Source organism: Protopterus annectens, chromosome 1.part2 (assembly GCF_019279795.1).
Source record: "Protopterus annectens isolate FY-2018-M chromosome 1.part2, PAN1.0, whole genome shotgun sequence".
NCBI classification, from domain to species: domain Eukaryota; kingdom Metazoa; phylum Chordata; order Ceratodontiformes; family Protopteridae; genus Protopterus; species Protopterus annectens.
This window is the reverse complement of record NC_056727.1, coordinates 573,666,630-573,683,681: the sequence shown is the minus strand read 5'-3', so window position 1 is coordinate 573,683,681 and position 17,052 is coordinate 573,666,630.

The following is a 17,052-nucleotide window of genomic DNA, read 5'->3' as shown; positions in this document are numbered from 1 at the left end:
TCTTTTGTCCATTGTAATATTTCCTCGATTGTAGGAGAGTTGTTACCTGGAGAGATATCACTACAGAAAATATTGATATTTTTTTTCTTTAGAAATAGAACTGAACTTAGGGTTTCGGGATTTGTAAATTTAGGTAGAGGAGTTTGTAGAGATTGGAGGTTGAGTGAGTTTTTAAAGAGAATTGCAACTCTGCCTCCCTTCCTAGCTGTTCCATCTAGTCTTAGGATATTATATTCTGGAGGGAGGATTTCTTCATCTTGGGTGGTGCGTTTTAGCCACGTCTCAGTAGTAGTTAGTATATCGGGGGAATAGTGAGCTATGAATGCATGTAAGTCATGTAGTTTGTTCGATATACTTCTAGAGTTAAGGTTAATAATAAGTAGGTCTGATTTCTGTCTGTTTGATAGTATGGTATTATGTGGTCCTGGGTTTGGGTGCATGTCCCCTGAGATAAGTAACCATTTCTAAGAAGTAGTTTAATTTTAATTGTGTGTGCTAGTCCTGTGTTAGATCTAGGTGATGTATTTCTAGTGAAGGGTCGTGCAGTGTGTGTCTTATATATATGTATAGTGCTGTCATTAAATAATGTTGAACAGATGAGGAAATTTGCGAGAGTGTTTGAGTGTGAAAATATATGTTTGTGTGGAAGGTATTATTGTTTAATGGTGTGTTGGTATGTATGGATGTAGAGTAAGCTAGGGTGGTGAGAGTTAGTAGGAGTGGTAGTATGCCTTGCATAATTTGTGTAGGAGAGGATTGGGTATCAGGAGTATTGTGGGTTGAAGAAAGGGGTTGGTGTAGTGTGTTGATCCCAGGATGGTCTGTGTGCGTATTGGAAATTGATTTAATTGGGGGTGTGGTTGGGTTGGATGCTATGAGGTGGCTGATAGATGTAAGAGGTGGTCAGGTGATGAGGGGTAAAGATAAATGTGGATGTAGTGGGGGTGGGTGAGAATTGAGGGTAGGGTAGGGGAGCGGAGTGAGACAAGTGTAGCGGGTCTCAGCCAGGCCGTGAGACTACAGAAACAGTCAAACAATCTATATGTGCTGTTTAGGGCAGGGCAGTAGTACAGATTAAGCGGGGTAAGACAAAAATTATTGCTTTGCCTCAGAAAACTTTTGTTTGTTTGCCCCTTAAATTGTAAATTCTAGCTACAGGATTATTGGGAAGACTAATCTGATTTTGCCAGTGCTGCGGGCTCCCGAGCGGTGCACTACAATACACTTTCCCAAACTACATAAAATAAAATACAAGAGTATTAACCTTGTTTCTTTTAGTGTCTGAAGTTTGGGAAATATAAAATATTAGACTGCAGTAGGATTCAGAAATTGCAAGCAGCAGTCTCTTGGCATTGTGAGTCTTTCAAAGGGGGCAGTCTGAGTTGGGTTAGGCTGTTAGTAGTATCCCTAGGAAGGAAAAGGAAGAAATATCGTAGCAGATTAGGACAGTGTGGCAAGCCCTTAAGCATTCAAAACGTACAATGCAGTATGATTCGCACAACAGTTAATACAGTCCTAGCAGTGGTAGTTCAAAAGCAAGCAATAATCATTTGGGTACAGATATTTTGCTGTGAGTGGCACTGGTTTTGAAAACGTATTGGCATATATTTACTCCACTCATTCAGATAGTAGCTAGTAAGACTTTATTCGAATTATTGTCACTATTTGTGCTAAATTTAAGTAGCATACCTTTTTTGTTTAAAACAACAATGTAAGTTCTTTCTATAGGGAGGGTTTTTGATAAGGCAATGGGTCGCTACAGTGTTTAGAATATCACTCAATATAGGAGGATTTCATTTGCGACAAGCCAGTATGACCTACTACATTTTAAGATATTACGCGGTATGGAATCATTCCAGTTACAAAATAGCTGAAAACACAGTATATATAACTACTAGTAGGTCGCTTAGTCCTGTTTTTATAGGATATTAAACAATACAGTGCCCTTAGAATTAATAGTCACTCAGATATGCACTGACTAAGGAAACCAATATATCTCTAGTTTCTTTCCTTGCCACGCTGAATGGCCAAATTACGCTTATCTTGGCAAAACCATTTACTAGGTATCTCACCCAAAAAGCTGGCATAAGTGTAGCATTTGCAGACAGGACTACTGTGAAATGTGATCTTTATGCCTTTATATACAGTGTCCCTAGTTGAATACCCTGTTACCCTTCCACCAAGGTCAACAAGTCTATCAGTACTAAACACATTTGCATCCTAGTATGACCATGTTACATCGCTTTATCAGAAATGCATTAGTTGTAAGCAGTCACATTAATCAGTAGTTGTAGGCAATCACATGAGATAATATTTGTACATTGCATAGACTCAAATTTAGTTTTGCAAAAATACAGTTGTAGGAGAGATAGAAGCTGTCCTTACCACCGGCGGTGGGTTCTGCGATCACTAACAAATTGAAAAAATGGCACCAAGTACAGGGTTTATGAAACCTCACTTTTGTTTTCAGGGTTACTAGGAGAACAGTAGCCTGATTGGTGTTTCTGCTACCACGTGGTTCCCAGCCAGGCCAAGAGACTACAGAAACAATCAAACAATCTATATGTGCTGTTCAGGGCAGAGCAGTAGTACAGATTAAGTGGGTAAGACAAATAATTATTGCTTTGCCTCAGAAAACTTTTGTTTGTTTGCCCCTTAAATTGTAAATTCTAGCTACAGGATTATTGGGAAACCTAATCTGATTTTGCCAGTGCTGTGGGCTCCCGAGCAGTGCACTACAATACACTTTCCCAAACTACATAAAATAAAATAAAATACAAGAGTATCAACCTTGTTTCTTTTAGTGTCTGAAGTTTAGGAAACATAAAATATTAGACTGCAATAGGATTCAGAAATTACAAGCAGCAGGATCTTGGTGTTGCGAGTTGATTTATTTTTTTTCCTCCAAAATTACTGGAAGCCATCTCTTATAACAAATCTGAAGGTTGAACTGTGTTTTGCTGAACAGCTGCAGGATTCTTCCTAGCTAGTGTTTTTTTACTTTTTCTGGATTGATTTTCTTTCACATTTTCTGAATTTCTATGTTGCTTGCTTCAAGGCAGTGTATTTACTAGACAGTAACTGAATTTTACCCAAGTTGACAATTTCACTGGCTCTTTTTTCTCATTTTCTGTTTTCACACTGGGAAAACTGAAATTATGTTTTTGATCAGTGTGCAGCCATCTTGGAAATCCCCAATGGGATATGCTTGTATGACTTCCAGGAAACCTGTCTGCACATCAAATTAGCCAGGGCATGCAGAAAGTGCCTGCACTTCCAGGTGGGAGCTGGTCATTATCAGTTCAGAGCCCTCCCATATGGTCTCACCATAGCCCCCCAGAGGTTTAACAAATCTATGACAGCTGACCTGAGACTGCAGGGGATCAGAGTGCTTCCATAGTTAGATGACTGGCTTTCACCACCAGGGAATTACTTATTCAAGCACTGGTCTGCTTGCTACAGTTGTTCCTGACTTTGAGAATATCATTGTCACCGCAAAGTCCCACTTGAAGCTGTTGCAAGCCCTGGTATTTATATATTACTACATGGACACAGTGACCAGAAAATGCCGGTCTTCCTTTTGGACAGATACACCCCTGTACAGTTAGCTGTACAATTTCTGCTGTCTCAGTCCATATTTATAGCAGCCTTAAGCTTCAGGGAGCTGGGACTAATTTCAGCCTTTGTTTATATAGTTCCATTTGACACGTGCCTTATATGGACTTTGCAGTGGACCTTAAGAGTTCAGAGAAGTCACATCGTCTATCTCAACCTCCTCTTCTTTCTCAAGCATGCCATTAGTACCTTTGCTGTTAGTTGCATAACCATCTTATTGCAGGGCTGCTGTTTTACCCCTCCACTTCCCACTGTCATAGCTATTGCTAATGCATGGTCCCTGTGGGACATTGGTAGGGCAGACAGTCCAATAGATGTGGACAGATCAAGTAGCCTTCTCACACAGAAATTTCTTGGAGATGAGCTTGGTCTTCCTTTCATTGCAGGCCTTTCAGGACCGCCTTCCCCTGAGTACAGTTGCATTCCTTTCTACTCCATTCCAAAAGCATACAATGTTGTGGTATATAAACAAATAGAGAGAACCCAATCTTATACGCTATATCAGAAGATCATGACATTATGAAAATAAGCATGCCTTCTAATTGCTTTCTGGTAGCAATGCATATTCTGGGACATGCCTACAGTTTCTGAAACAAACTCAACCAGTGCTTATTTATACCATGAGTGGTCTTTCAGTCAAATGATAGTGAATGTGATTTTTCACCATTGTAGAGAGCCATGCTGTGAACTATTACATCTCTGACCAACACCAAATGCTGCAGCTTCTTTTCTTTCTCCAGGGAGATGCTTTAGTTCATCGTTGGTCCCTGAGACTCCTGCACCCATTTCCCTTAATTCCATTGATCATTACATTTCTGCAGAAAACTAAACTGAGCTAAGTCAAAGTCATTCTCATACCCCTATTCTGTCCCTGCTAAGTGTGATTTTCTATTCTGACTTTTTCTGCTACCAAAGACTCTTTTCCTCAAACTACACTTAGATCTCCTATCTCACCCATCTGGTAAGCCTCACCTGGACCTTCAGTATCTAAAGCTGATCTCATGATTTCTTCATTTCCATGAATGACCAGATACACAACATACCCATCGAAGGTTTCAAGGAGATTCAAATCAAATCCTTACTGCAGCCCAAAAACAATTACAAGGAAATTCTATGAATGAAAGTGGACAAAAGTCTGTTTGTGGACAGCTAAACAAGGGGGTTGACCCTTACTAGGTTCTTGTATGTTTTGTTCTTCCATTTCTAGCATTTATGTTTGATAACAGGTCAAGCTGTTTAACCTTAAAGGCTCACTTGGCAGCAATATCTAATTTTCAGTGGAGTCTAAATTATTGCCTAGCTTCCTGAGTGTCCTTTCTTACTTGGATGTCTATTTAGAGAACCTGGTCCTCCTTGGTACCTAAATTTGGTTCTAGAAAAATGAACTTTGCCTTCTTTTGAGCAGAACTGAAATGTCTAGTCTGGAAAACATTATTTTAGGTGGCTATTACTTTTGCCAGTAGGGTTTTTGAATTTCAAGCTTTATCATCTTAATCTCCCATATTTAGTTTTCCATATGCACTAACCTAGTATTCATGCCAAACGTTACCTCAAATTTAAACTTTAACAAATCTGTTGCTTCCCAGTTTTATTCCACAGCTTTCTAATAAAGGAGAATACAGGTTACTTACCTGGATACTCATGGGCAGTCTGATTTTATCTGCATATAACCAAAGATACTCAGAAGAATGACCAACTCTGTTTCCTCTGCTTGTATCAGAATGAGTCAAAAAGTTTATAAGGTTATTCTGTTCAGGTAGCTGGCTTAATGTATTGCCTTGTGTTACAGTAAATACAACAAAACATTGCCAGGCAAATCAAACACACATTTTGTAAGGATTATTTCTATTTCTTTAGCCTAGTTTAGGAATTCTTCAGTTGAATATATTTGTGCACCCATGACATGTGCTTCAATGCACATTTTTGCAAGACACTATAAGTTAGATGTTATTGATCTCCAAATCCAGGCTGACCTTCAAAGCCACCATCCTCCAAGACATTTTTTATGAGTCCACCTGAATACCTCATATCAACAAGGATACAAGCAGAATGCAAGCATTTCCAAGGAGGACAACAAAAATGGTGCACGGACTGTGTCCAGTCCATGTCAAGAGATTTTAGAATAGCTTAATGTATACAGTCTAGAAGAAGGGGACAGAATGAGATCTCTCTCTCTCTTGCTCTGTCTGTCAGTTCCATTCATGCTATTCAGCACATCAGGCAATGAGTGCCCCTCTAGGCACTCATTGTTTCTGTAGCAGTTAGTTTTATGAGGTTGAGGTGCTAGCCTGGTGCACCGCATACTCGCGCACACACTCGTACCTTGGGCCAGTTTAGTGTCCAGCCACTTACTGCATGTGATTGGAATGTGGGAGGAAACCGGAGCACCCAGAGGAAACCCGCATGAACACAGGGAAGACATACAGACTCTATACAGAAGACACCCCAGTCGAGAATCAAACCAGAGAACCTTTTGCTATGAGGCAACATCGCTAACTGCTACACCACTGTGCTGCCCAGAATGAGATATAGTATGTATATTTAAGTATATCAAGGAAACTGTATACATTTTTGGCTGCTGAGATTGCAGACAATCAGGTATTCTTTTATTGTAGGCACATCAATAGCATATTACAGAATCACAGTTATGGAATACCTTGATTTTTGTTTGGCTAAGAGGAGGTCAAGGAGATTTCTTGGCTTTCATTTCCATTTGTTACAGACTGGATTGCAGACAAACAAGGCTTGTTAGAGTTTGTCTTGACTCTTTAGGGAAAGTAAATTTTGCACATTATCGAGACTGCATCTAGAACTTTATTCTTCTATCTATTTTCGGAGAGGCTTTATTTAGTTATGTCCTGAATAAACCTTCTCTAGAGGTATCAATTTTGACTAATTCTTGTCCAGTCTGTACCATTCCTTTTTATTAGAATATTGAGAGAGTGATACATGTTGGGCTTTATTCATAACTGACATCCTATGATCTCCTAGAGCCATTATCAGTCTGGTTTTAAATCTTGACACAACACTGGGAGTGCCCTCATTAGAGTGGTTAATGCTGTCTTAATGGTGAGAGATCAAACTTTACACTCAGCCTTGCTTCCTTGATCTCTTGGCAGCTTTTAACATCATGGATCTTTACATATTGATTAGTCAGCTGTACCGTTACAGTAGTTTTACTTTCAGGAAAACTGTTCTTCTTTGATACCCAAGTTGTTATAGAAAAAAAAAACTAAATCTGTCTTCTTTTGAGCATACTTCAAATTTAAAGCAGTTGCTTCCCACTTTTCAGGGGACTGTCAGCGAGTTGTGCCGGATGTTGTTAATTCATCTACCATCTACCTGTAGTTTGCTGCAGGCTTTGCTCCATGTACCATCATTATTTACAGTGTGCGTGCTACCTTTAATAGCTGGTATCTAAGTTAGTGGCAATCAATAGCATGGTTATGCTGATAGCAAGCTATGCCTCTCTTTTTCTCAGTAGATGTGTCTAATGTGACAGTCCTTGAAGACTATATGAAGGTAATGTACTCTTGAATGAAAATTAGATAGCTTAAACTTCAGGCCCTTCAAAGTCTGTGCATCTGTCACTGACTCATTTCTTTCTTTTTTTTTTTAGGTAGTTGTAACATATTTGAGGAATCAGGGAATGGTGAATGACAGCTCAGTACCACTGAGGGCCAATGTTGGCTGTTAAATCAAGTTATTATCACTTGAAGTATGTCTCCTGGATTAATCACCCCTGTCTTGTGGTTAACAATGGTGACCATTGCCTGTTGCTTGGCATAGAGGGCTAAAGTAATGGCTATGCTACAGAAGACCCAAGTTCAGATAGCATCTTGGGTACCTGTAGAAACTGACTGAGGGAGGGAAGAAGTGAGAGGCTGCTGCTGGCTCACTTGTCCATTAGTGAGGTAGGTGCTGCTGGCTCACTTATCCTTGTGGGAGGGAGGCACTGCTGGCTCACTTGTCCTAGATGCAGGTAGGTGCTGCTGGCTCACTTATCCTTGAGGGATGGAGGTGCTGCTGGCTCACTTATCCTTGAGGGAAGTGGGTGCTGCTGGCTCACTTATCCTTGAGGGAGGTAGGTGCTGCTGGCTCACTAAATGTTAGCTGAGGGAGTTCGAGCTTGCACTGTCGCAGTACGTCTTGCACTGACAGCTGAGGGAACTTTGCATGTGGAGGCATGCTTCCTCTTGGGAGACAGCAATGTTGGAGCTTTGAAGAGCTACCATTGAGAAAGGAGGAACTCTGATGGGGACATTAGTAGACCACCCTACAAGACTAACAAACTGACCCACTGCATACTACCTGACTCTTGTTGGAGAATGGAGAAATGTTTGAGATTCCTAGGTAGAAACGAATGGGCCATAGTGCTGTCATATAGCTTGGGAATGTCTGGGACTCTTATCCTCAGAATGAGTAAATGAATGGATTGAGTGCCTGTAGTGGAGCCATTGGGCAACACCATGGCGATAAAAGAAATGGCGACCTCATCTGTCTCCAGTGTGAGAGAATTCTGCAGCTAGTTTGATTCACATACTACCTATCACATATCCACTGTATTACCCTTGTAGGGGTTTGCATTGGAACCTGTTGCAGCGAGGTCCATCTTTAGACTTTAGTTCTAAATTATCCCACCATACATATTATGGAACCCATCTATTTACATGAAGTCCTGACTTATTCTGTCTCCAGCACACAACTCAAGTCGTCAAATAAAGAACTAGTAGTTGTACCAGGACTTCGTCCGAGATCTGCCTACTTGTTGTGGCTGCCCTTCCTCTTGATGCTTTAAAAAAACTGTTATTTTATTCTTTAGGGTATGATTCTTTTACATAATTCAGCCTAGCTCTTGGGTGATTTTTATACATCTTTCTATCATTATTGTTTGAATAAAGTGCTAACGTCCAAGCAACAAACAAATATTTAAACAATAAAGATTATAGATTCCATAGAGTTAAAGGGGATAGCATCTTTCAACAGCAACAACAGAAGTATGTTTAAAGAAAAAGATATAGTCTAAAAAGTAGTAGATGCCACAAGGAAAATACTTTTTTTTTTCAGATGAACACACTAATCAGGATTATTAAATGAAATGTGTGAGATATGATAGACATAAATAGGATATATTATTGTGCAGCTAAAATAATGGATAAAAGTGTTACCACAAAAGAGTAAGAAAGGGAACAAGAGTCCCACAATGGAAGCACTGAATAGAAAAAACTATAAAGCAATTAAGACAATGAAGTATCACTGTTAGAAAATGAAACAGATTATCAAAAACTTAGAAAGAAAGACATGGTAAAAGTAACACACTGTATCCTAACAGACCACAATTTATCATACACAATTTCAAATAATAAACTAAAAATATCAGCTCAACCAGCAAAGCTTAGAAAGATATACAGACAAAAATAAAGGAGAAGTACAAAATAAGCAATTCATTTATGTCCCAAAAAAGGTTTTATAGAGAATTGGGAAACAAAGCAAAAGGAACAGAAATAACATCAAGAAAATAAGAAATAGGTTCATTTTGGAGAAGATGAAGATCCTGTTGAACTTAATAAAGATGCTGAATGGATAGAAGAATTAAAAGAAGCAGTAAGGAGCTGTAATGTAGAGCAAATGAAGTGGGATGAAGTAACAGTCAGAGAAATTAAGGCAAAATTAAGAAAAACCTGCTAGATAGAAAAACCCAGACCGAAGCATAGTACATAACTTCTAGTTAAAGGTATTAACCATACCTCTCATGTGTACCTTATTACGAGGAACGTACCTCATTTGGGGTCTTAAAAAGTTAATGTTCCTCAAAGTTCCACATTGAAAGAGTCTGTCACACATTCAGTGTTAGGAGTTTTTTTAAGTCAGAGAAATTAAGGCAAAATTAAGAAAAACCTGCTAGATAGAAAAACCCAGACTGAAGCATAGTACCTAACTTCTAGTTAAAGGTATTAACATATTTACAGAAAGATTTCCTCCTGAATAAGAATTAGTTATATGCACATCCTGAATGGATGCCACCTGGTTAACATCAGGAAAAATTATACTATTTATTAAGAGTGAATCTGCAAGCCATCCTAAGAACTCTGGACCAGTAATTCACTTTCTGACATATATGTTTGTATATATGTATACTGGAACTGGTACAGACAGAATTTGTTGTCATTTAGGAAAAAAACAGTTATGGCTATAGAGCAGATACGTAATAAAATAATGACATATGGAATAAAGGATCTTTTATCTCTAAACAAAGACATGATAAAGTTTTGTAAAAAAGGGCAAGAATCTAAGTATGGCATGGAGAGATTACAAAAAAGCATTTGACGGCCTCCCACACTCAGAGATAAAGGAATACTTACAGATATGCAAGATACACCCTGCATTTAGGATTACCTGATCTGGACTGATATTTTAGACACACAGTTAAGGCTCATAATACAAGCAGAGGGTTATAATTCAAAGTAGAAAGGTATGATGATGAAATGGGGAGAAATTCAAGAAATGATGAGCGAGAGTGTGGAATTTTGGATTCAGATCCTTAAGGATGCTAACAGCAATACAGAATATTATATCCATAAAGTAGCAGAACATTTTCGGAGAACTAAGCCAGCATGTGAATAGAGAAAGGAGATTTTGCCAGTGGGGATGACTGCATTCAAGGGTACAGAGAATAGGCAAGAGGGGATGGAATTTACTGGAGAAAACTGGCAAATTACCAGGGATTGTATTGGAGTGCAAGCAAAGAGAAAGGAACAGGAAGATCCTAAGTGAAAGACCTGCTCTAGTATTGTTTTTAGTTGAAGCTAGAACAAAAGCTGTTAAAAGATTATTAGTAGGGCATGTAAATATTTCATGATAACTATATTAATCAATCAGAAGATGTTAGAAAAGATTAGGAAGAAAGGTAGGATAAGCAATTTATAAGGGAAAATGGCAGGATATATGTATGACTCACAGTTATACAATAAAGTCATAAAATTTAGGATATTTGCTTGAAAGTCTTTTCATAGTTATGTTTATACCCTAAGCAGACTTTAAATAAAATTTCCTCAGGCAGATGGTAAATGTTGGAGGCACAATGGAGAAGAAAGAGGTAACTGGGATCATAGGCTTTGGGCGTGTAATGGGTTGTCAAGACTTCAAAAATTCCTTACAGGGTAGTACTCAGTCAGAAATATTAGGTAAGCACTAAGGAACTGATTCTTTCGAGCTGGGGCACATGAACTGAATTGCCTAGACGTAATAAGCTCCTTTTAAGTTTAATTCTTGTGGCTGCCAAAAAAAGCAATTACTAGAAAATGTCAATCAGGGTCTAAACCAATTGTATTTGAAGTATTAAATATTGTAATAGAGATAAAATAACTGGAAATGTGATCTTTAGAAGGGGTAGGAGCAAATTACATACATAGACATAAATGGAAATTCTGGGAGCAATACATACAGAATAATGGTCTGGAGGAGGATTGAGGTTTAATGGAAGGTGGGAAGTGAGCAATTTATGTGATGTAGGATTGATAGTTATACAAAATAATATATGTGATGTATAATGTATATAACTGGGAACATGTTAATATGGTTTGTTTTCTTTTATATACATGCATGTTTGCTTATACCTTAAGTGATCATTCAATAAAGGTGTTAAAAAAGATACACCCTTCATTGAGCAATTATATTGCAGTGACTATGAACAGTAACAAACTACTTTACAGCTGAGCCATGACAAAGGGCAAATTATTATCCCAAGGATAAAAATTCAAAATAGTACACAGGTACAGTACGTACATTGCAGATTAGCCAGTGTTTGTTAGTAAGATTGAAAACTATTACCAAGTACTCTTGCCTAGAAACATATCTGCTGACCTCATCAGATATGAGCACCGTAAAGTTTTAAAGCATGAGGAGAATAAGATAACAAGTTTGCTTAGTTTATCAGAAGCATTTCAAAATAAAGTGGGAATGGAAATCAAACTAGAAGAAGGCAAAAATCTGACAGCAGCTGAATATTCCAAAAAACAAAAGAAGCAAAACAAGTGAAAGGATTAGATGAGAAAAAATGGAAAGCTCACAAATATAGCAATAAGTATAGAGATCTTCTGGAAAAACCCAATGTTCACCAAGATTTAATGCAGGAATGGTTAAGGAAAGGTGACTTGAAACCTAAAGATGAAAGGTTAATAATGACAACCCAGGATAGTGAACTACATACACATTGGTTTACAAAGTCATTTTAAAACCTGGGAGACACAGGTAAGTGCAAGTTTTGTAAAACAGAGCTGGAAATAGTTGTACATCTTGTGGCTGTCTGCTATACACTCATGGCAGAGGGCCCGTATACTAAAAAGCGCAATGTAGTAAGACTGTTGCATCGGGAATTGTGCAAACATTACAAAATAGAAGTAGATGAGAAGCCTTGGAAACATGAGCAAAGCATTATACGTAATAATGTTTATACCACATGGAATCCAACAGCAGTTCAAAAAATAGATGCAAGAAAATTAAATATAGTAGTCCAATAAAAAGACAAAAGTAGCATTGATTATTAAAATTACTATATAGAGTTATTACAATGTCTTACATACAGAGAGTAACAAATCCATAAAATACCAAGATTTGCAAGCAGAAATGAGAGCAATGTGGAAGAAAGATACGCAGACATATAGAAAAAAAACAAGTAAAATAGTCATGTGACTTATCCAATGTATTTTATTGGTTAACCATTAATTGTAGAGAGTATTTAAATAGTTGATTTGTATAAAATGTATAAGGTCTGATGAAGTGGTTTTATCCATGAAAGCACGTACCAAATTTTTTAATACGTATTTTGCAGTTTAAATAAAATGGTTTTCTGCCAATATTTTACTCTCTAACTTTTACAAGTTTTTTCGGATTTTGGATATATAGATACACAGACAGTTGCTATAAGTAGTAGGAGCAACAGATGTAATAAAAACAATTTACATTTGGAAGTAAATATGCTACCAATATATGTAACTCCATATGGACTACAGAAGGAGGCGGTTCTGGGTGCCTTGCGAGCACTGAGAAGAACATTCTGGGCTAACACCAAAAATTGAAACAGTACTAATTTTATGAATTCTAATAATATCCTAACATATGAATGTAGTCCATTTCTGTCATGGTATAAGAAACCCAAAACACTTGGAGAAATTAAACCAAGAAAAATGCAGAGATTTTTTTTTTTTTTTTTTTTTTTTTTAAGAAACAGTGGTAGATGCTTGGATCTACCTTCTTGAAGTGGTTGTAAAGTGAAGAACAGTGCTATAATTCAGCAGTATATGGGACATGCATAAGGCAGTTCTTGTAAATGAAGGAATAAATAAAGAATAATCTTAGGTTCATAATCTGAAGTTTATCCTTTGAATAGGGAGATGGTCAGATTTAACAGGACAAATAGCTTTTATCTGCATTCAAACATTGAACTTCTGAGTGAGAACAGTCAAGTTTTGAATGGTGTGTCACTGGCAGCATCTTCTGGCCATGCTTGAGGTAGTTAATTTACCCTTTTTTCAGCAAGTTGACAGTCCATTTTGTTTGGCCCTGCCTTGTTATGTAGTTTTCAGTTAGAGGAATGATTACTCCCCCATAGAAAAAATAATAATTGTTATAAATGTCTGTGTATCATATCTGATTTTTTCTTGTCCTCTTCAGATACTGGAAACCATTTGATTGGTCACGTGGTGCCTATTTTACCCGGCAACAAACTCCCCACAAGCTCAAGCTCCTCCCCTAACCCATAATCCCCTTATATGTAGGGAATTTCCAGATCACATTTCCACCATTGAAGTCTCTAAGCAGCTCAAGACATTAGAGGATATTTTCCTATCCTTCTGGTCCAGACAAGTGGCCCATTGGCAGAGTTTTTATTATGATTATCTTTAAATTTATATTTGCCTCAATTTCAGCAACTGCAATGCTTCTGAACTCTCATTCTTTATTGTGCTTTCTCCCTATTTTTCCTTATACCTTCCCCTGGCCCTCATCAATCTTTCTGTTGCATTTATTTCAGCTCTTTCCAATCAGGTTAATAACCATCATTATAGTAAAATTAACTGCTGCTGGTTTCACTAGGATTGCGGTTGGTGTTAAAATACTTCATTCCTCTGGTCAGGTTAATGGTTCTTATTGTGCTTGTACTGATTGCTGGAAGTATTAGTTGCAGTATATTTGCTGCTAGTCATTATGGACCTAGATTAGTCACGTGCAAGGGACCTAAACAAGGTTTTAAGAAGTGCAAAAAGTGTGGGCATGAGATTTCTGCCCCCCCCCCCCCCCAAGATACTTGCAACTTGCATGTGGCATGTTTGTACATTTAAACAATAAGTTTTCCATATGTAAAAACTTCAGCTCATGCACACCATCCAATAGGAGAAGCAAGTTAGTGTTGAAAGGGCTACTTCACTTTGAAGTAGTAGGCACAGAATCTTTGCCCCTAGTGAAAAGACAAAGCAACATCCAAGGCTGTTAGGTCAGAAAGGAGAGGACATGAGTGGAAAAATCAGATCTCCCTGTTTTGGAGAAGCTGACTTCCTACTAGGGCTCCTAGGGTCTCTTCACCTATTTCTAGACCTGGCCCTTTCTTGATAGCAATCCCAGGTAGGTTGTCTTCCCTTCCTGGAAGGAGTCATCTGGTACTACTGACTTGGCGCTAAAGAGGAGGAGAAAGAGGACAGGTAGTTTTTTCTCTGAACAGGAACTTTCTAGAATCATATTGTCCAGACCTGCTTCTGTTTCATCTTTACACTTCTACAGGTCCCTTACAAGCCTTTCACCCTTGGATTGGTAGCATATGATGTTGGTCTTTGTGAAAGCCCAATAACGCCATGCTGTCATCTCAGTCATGATAGTTCCTACAGTGGGTCAAGAAGTTCTGTCAGTGATCCTCTCAGTTCTTTCTCCTCTGGGCCCTGTTTTGGCACCAGTAGTTGTGGAATCAGTGTCAGTACCCACAACCCTCCCTGCGACACTCACAAATAATTTCTGTGCCAATGCCCTCAGCATCAGTAATGTCTTTGGCTCTGATTATGTTGATGCCAGGAATCAGAAGGTCCTGGGGCTTTGTTTCCAAGCACTCAATGTTAGTACTGATGATGTTTGTTTATTTATTTATTGATTTGATTACTTTGAAAGTGTGACTGGGTAGAAGCCCATTTTAAGCAGAGGCAGGGGGAGAAAAGCTACAAATTATTACAAAACATTTTAAGAACAGTAATTTTACAATCTTCAAAAAAAATTTGCAGTTTAAATGATTATAACAAATTAGTGATAATATAAAAATATGACATTTATTTAATATGTCTATAAATATTAGAGATTCTGTGTAGAAATTATGGTTAATTTAGTGTAATACAAACAAGGCACTCTTGTCAATGTCAGAGTGTCCGGCGTTCAACCCCTCAGAACCGAAGATCACTACTGGTACTAGATGCTGGAGTCTTTGGTGCCAGCCACTAGAATTAGCATCATTTTGTTTATACTGACACTGGTTTGTTTGGTGCCGTCTGCTCTAATCCCTGGTGCTACAGTAGATTTAGCAAAAAAGAGATGATCCAGGCTCTTGGCAAGGTTGTATGCAAGATCCACTGATTTCACCTCGAGACTCCACTGAAGCTGGGGCCAGCAGCCAGTCATAATTCTCCCTTGCACATAACAGGGAGTTCTGACACCTCCTCTCCTTTTTCTCCCCAGTAAAAGGTGGTCTAAGAAGAAACACATTGACTGCTCTTTGACGTCTCCCTCCCTGGATATAGGCATTGACGGGGGGGGGGGGGTCTTGCCCATTTCTACTGCAGAAGACACCACCTTTAGCAACATCCAGAAAATGATCAGACAGATAGGAACCTGGCCCATAGACCCTATCTCTCTAGTGGAAGAGAACTTACAAGAGGCCTGGTAAGTCCTCTTCCACCCAGGAGCTTGGACAGTGTGTTTGCCAGACATGTGAGTAGACAGAGCTTGTTGTAAAGCATAGATAATACTAGACATGGCTGCAGTGATCCAGAGGAAACCAGACAGAGTGCTGCAGACCCCCAGGACAGACGACACCAGAGTAAGGAGCCAGTCATGGACTCCATAGTGGCAGCTGCTGCCACCAAAAAAAAAAATCCCAGTGGAAACCCAGGCTTTTCATCCCTCAACAACAAGTCCTGGATGATGGACAGAATATGCCAGGAAAGCAGATGTATGTGTCCAGTGCCATCTCATTCAGAGCCCTGAACTACATGGTGCATATGGTCAGATTTCAGAGAGATTTGGCAGAAAAAGTGGCAGATGCTCTAAAATAGTTGTCTGTAGGAGACCTGAGAATGCAACTGGAGACTCGAGTGTCAGCAGTAATTTCCATCCCTCACTGTCCATGCATTTAATTCATAACACAAAGGATAGAACAGGTAGATCAGCAGGTTTTACGGCCTCCTTTAAAGCAGTGTTCGTCAGTGCTTCCTTTAATGAATTTCACAGACTCCTTTAAGGCAGTGTTCATCATTGCTTCCTTTAATGAATTTCACAGCCCTCTTTAAGGCAGTGGTCATCATTGTTCCTTTTGATGACATGTCCTTGTTTGGGCAACAAGTGAAAGAAAGTTTATTGTAGTATTAGCAGATGGGGAAAATGATCACAGCTGCTGGGGTAAAGTTTTTGGCTGCTCAAAGCACCTTTCAAATGAATCAAAAAGTAGCTAAAAACATATGGTATTATGAGTCCCAGTAGACCCAGAATAGCCAATAGTACGACAGGGAGTTCCTATGGTAGAGGGGACTTCCAACTCAACCACTGACCAAGAGATAGAGGTGGTCCCAGTCATCAGGACTCTAGAGGCTCCTTCTGAGGATTTTGTCACTGAGTCCTGAAAAGTTGCCGAAATGTTTCCCCTACACCTTCTACAATGGGTTACCATATCGTCAGACAAGCAGATAATGGAAATTATATCCAGGGGCTATTTCGTTTGATTTTTGAAAATGTCCACAAAACAGCCTTCTCACCCTTTGGCAGTTTCACCCCATCAAAAGAGCTTTTAAGGAGGTAAAAAACCTCCTGCAAAAAAGAGCCATCCAAGAGGTCCCACCAAACTAGAGGGTCTGGACCATAGCTCTCAAACAGTGCAAGAAATCTACACAAAACTGACAAAATGGGGGGGGGGGGACAAAAGACGAAAAATAGGGACATTTTTAAATATTACTCTTATAAGCTTAGAAAGTTGCTAGAGTAACAGGATTTGTTTTAACATACATTTTCTTAAGGCTTTGAAGTCTGGAACTCAAATATATGTCATTATTTAGTGACTTCTGTCTTCAGGTCATCCCAGTGATTTGTCAGAAAAACAGATTTTATGAGGAACCGACCAAAAATATGAGCCAAAATCTGGACATTCTGTGAAAATCTGTACAGTTGAGATGTACGGCTGGGCTTTACTCCATA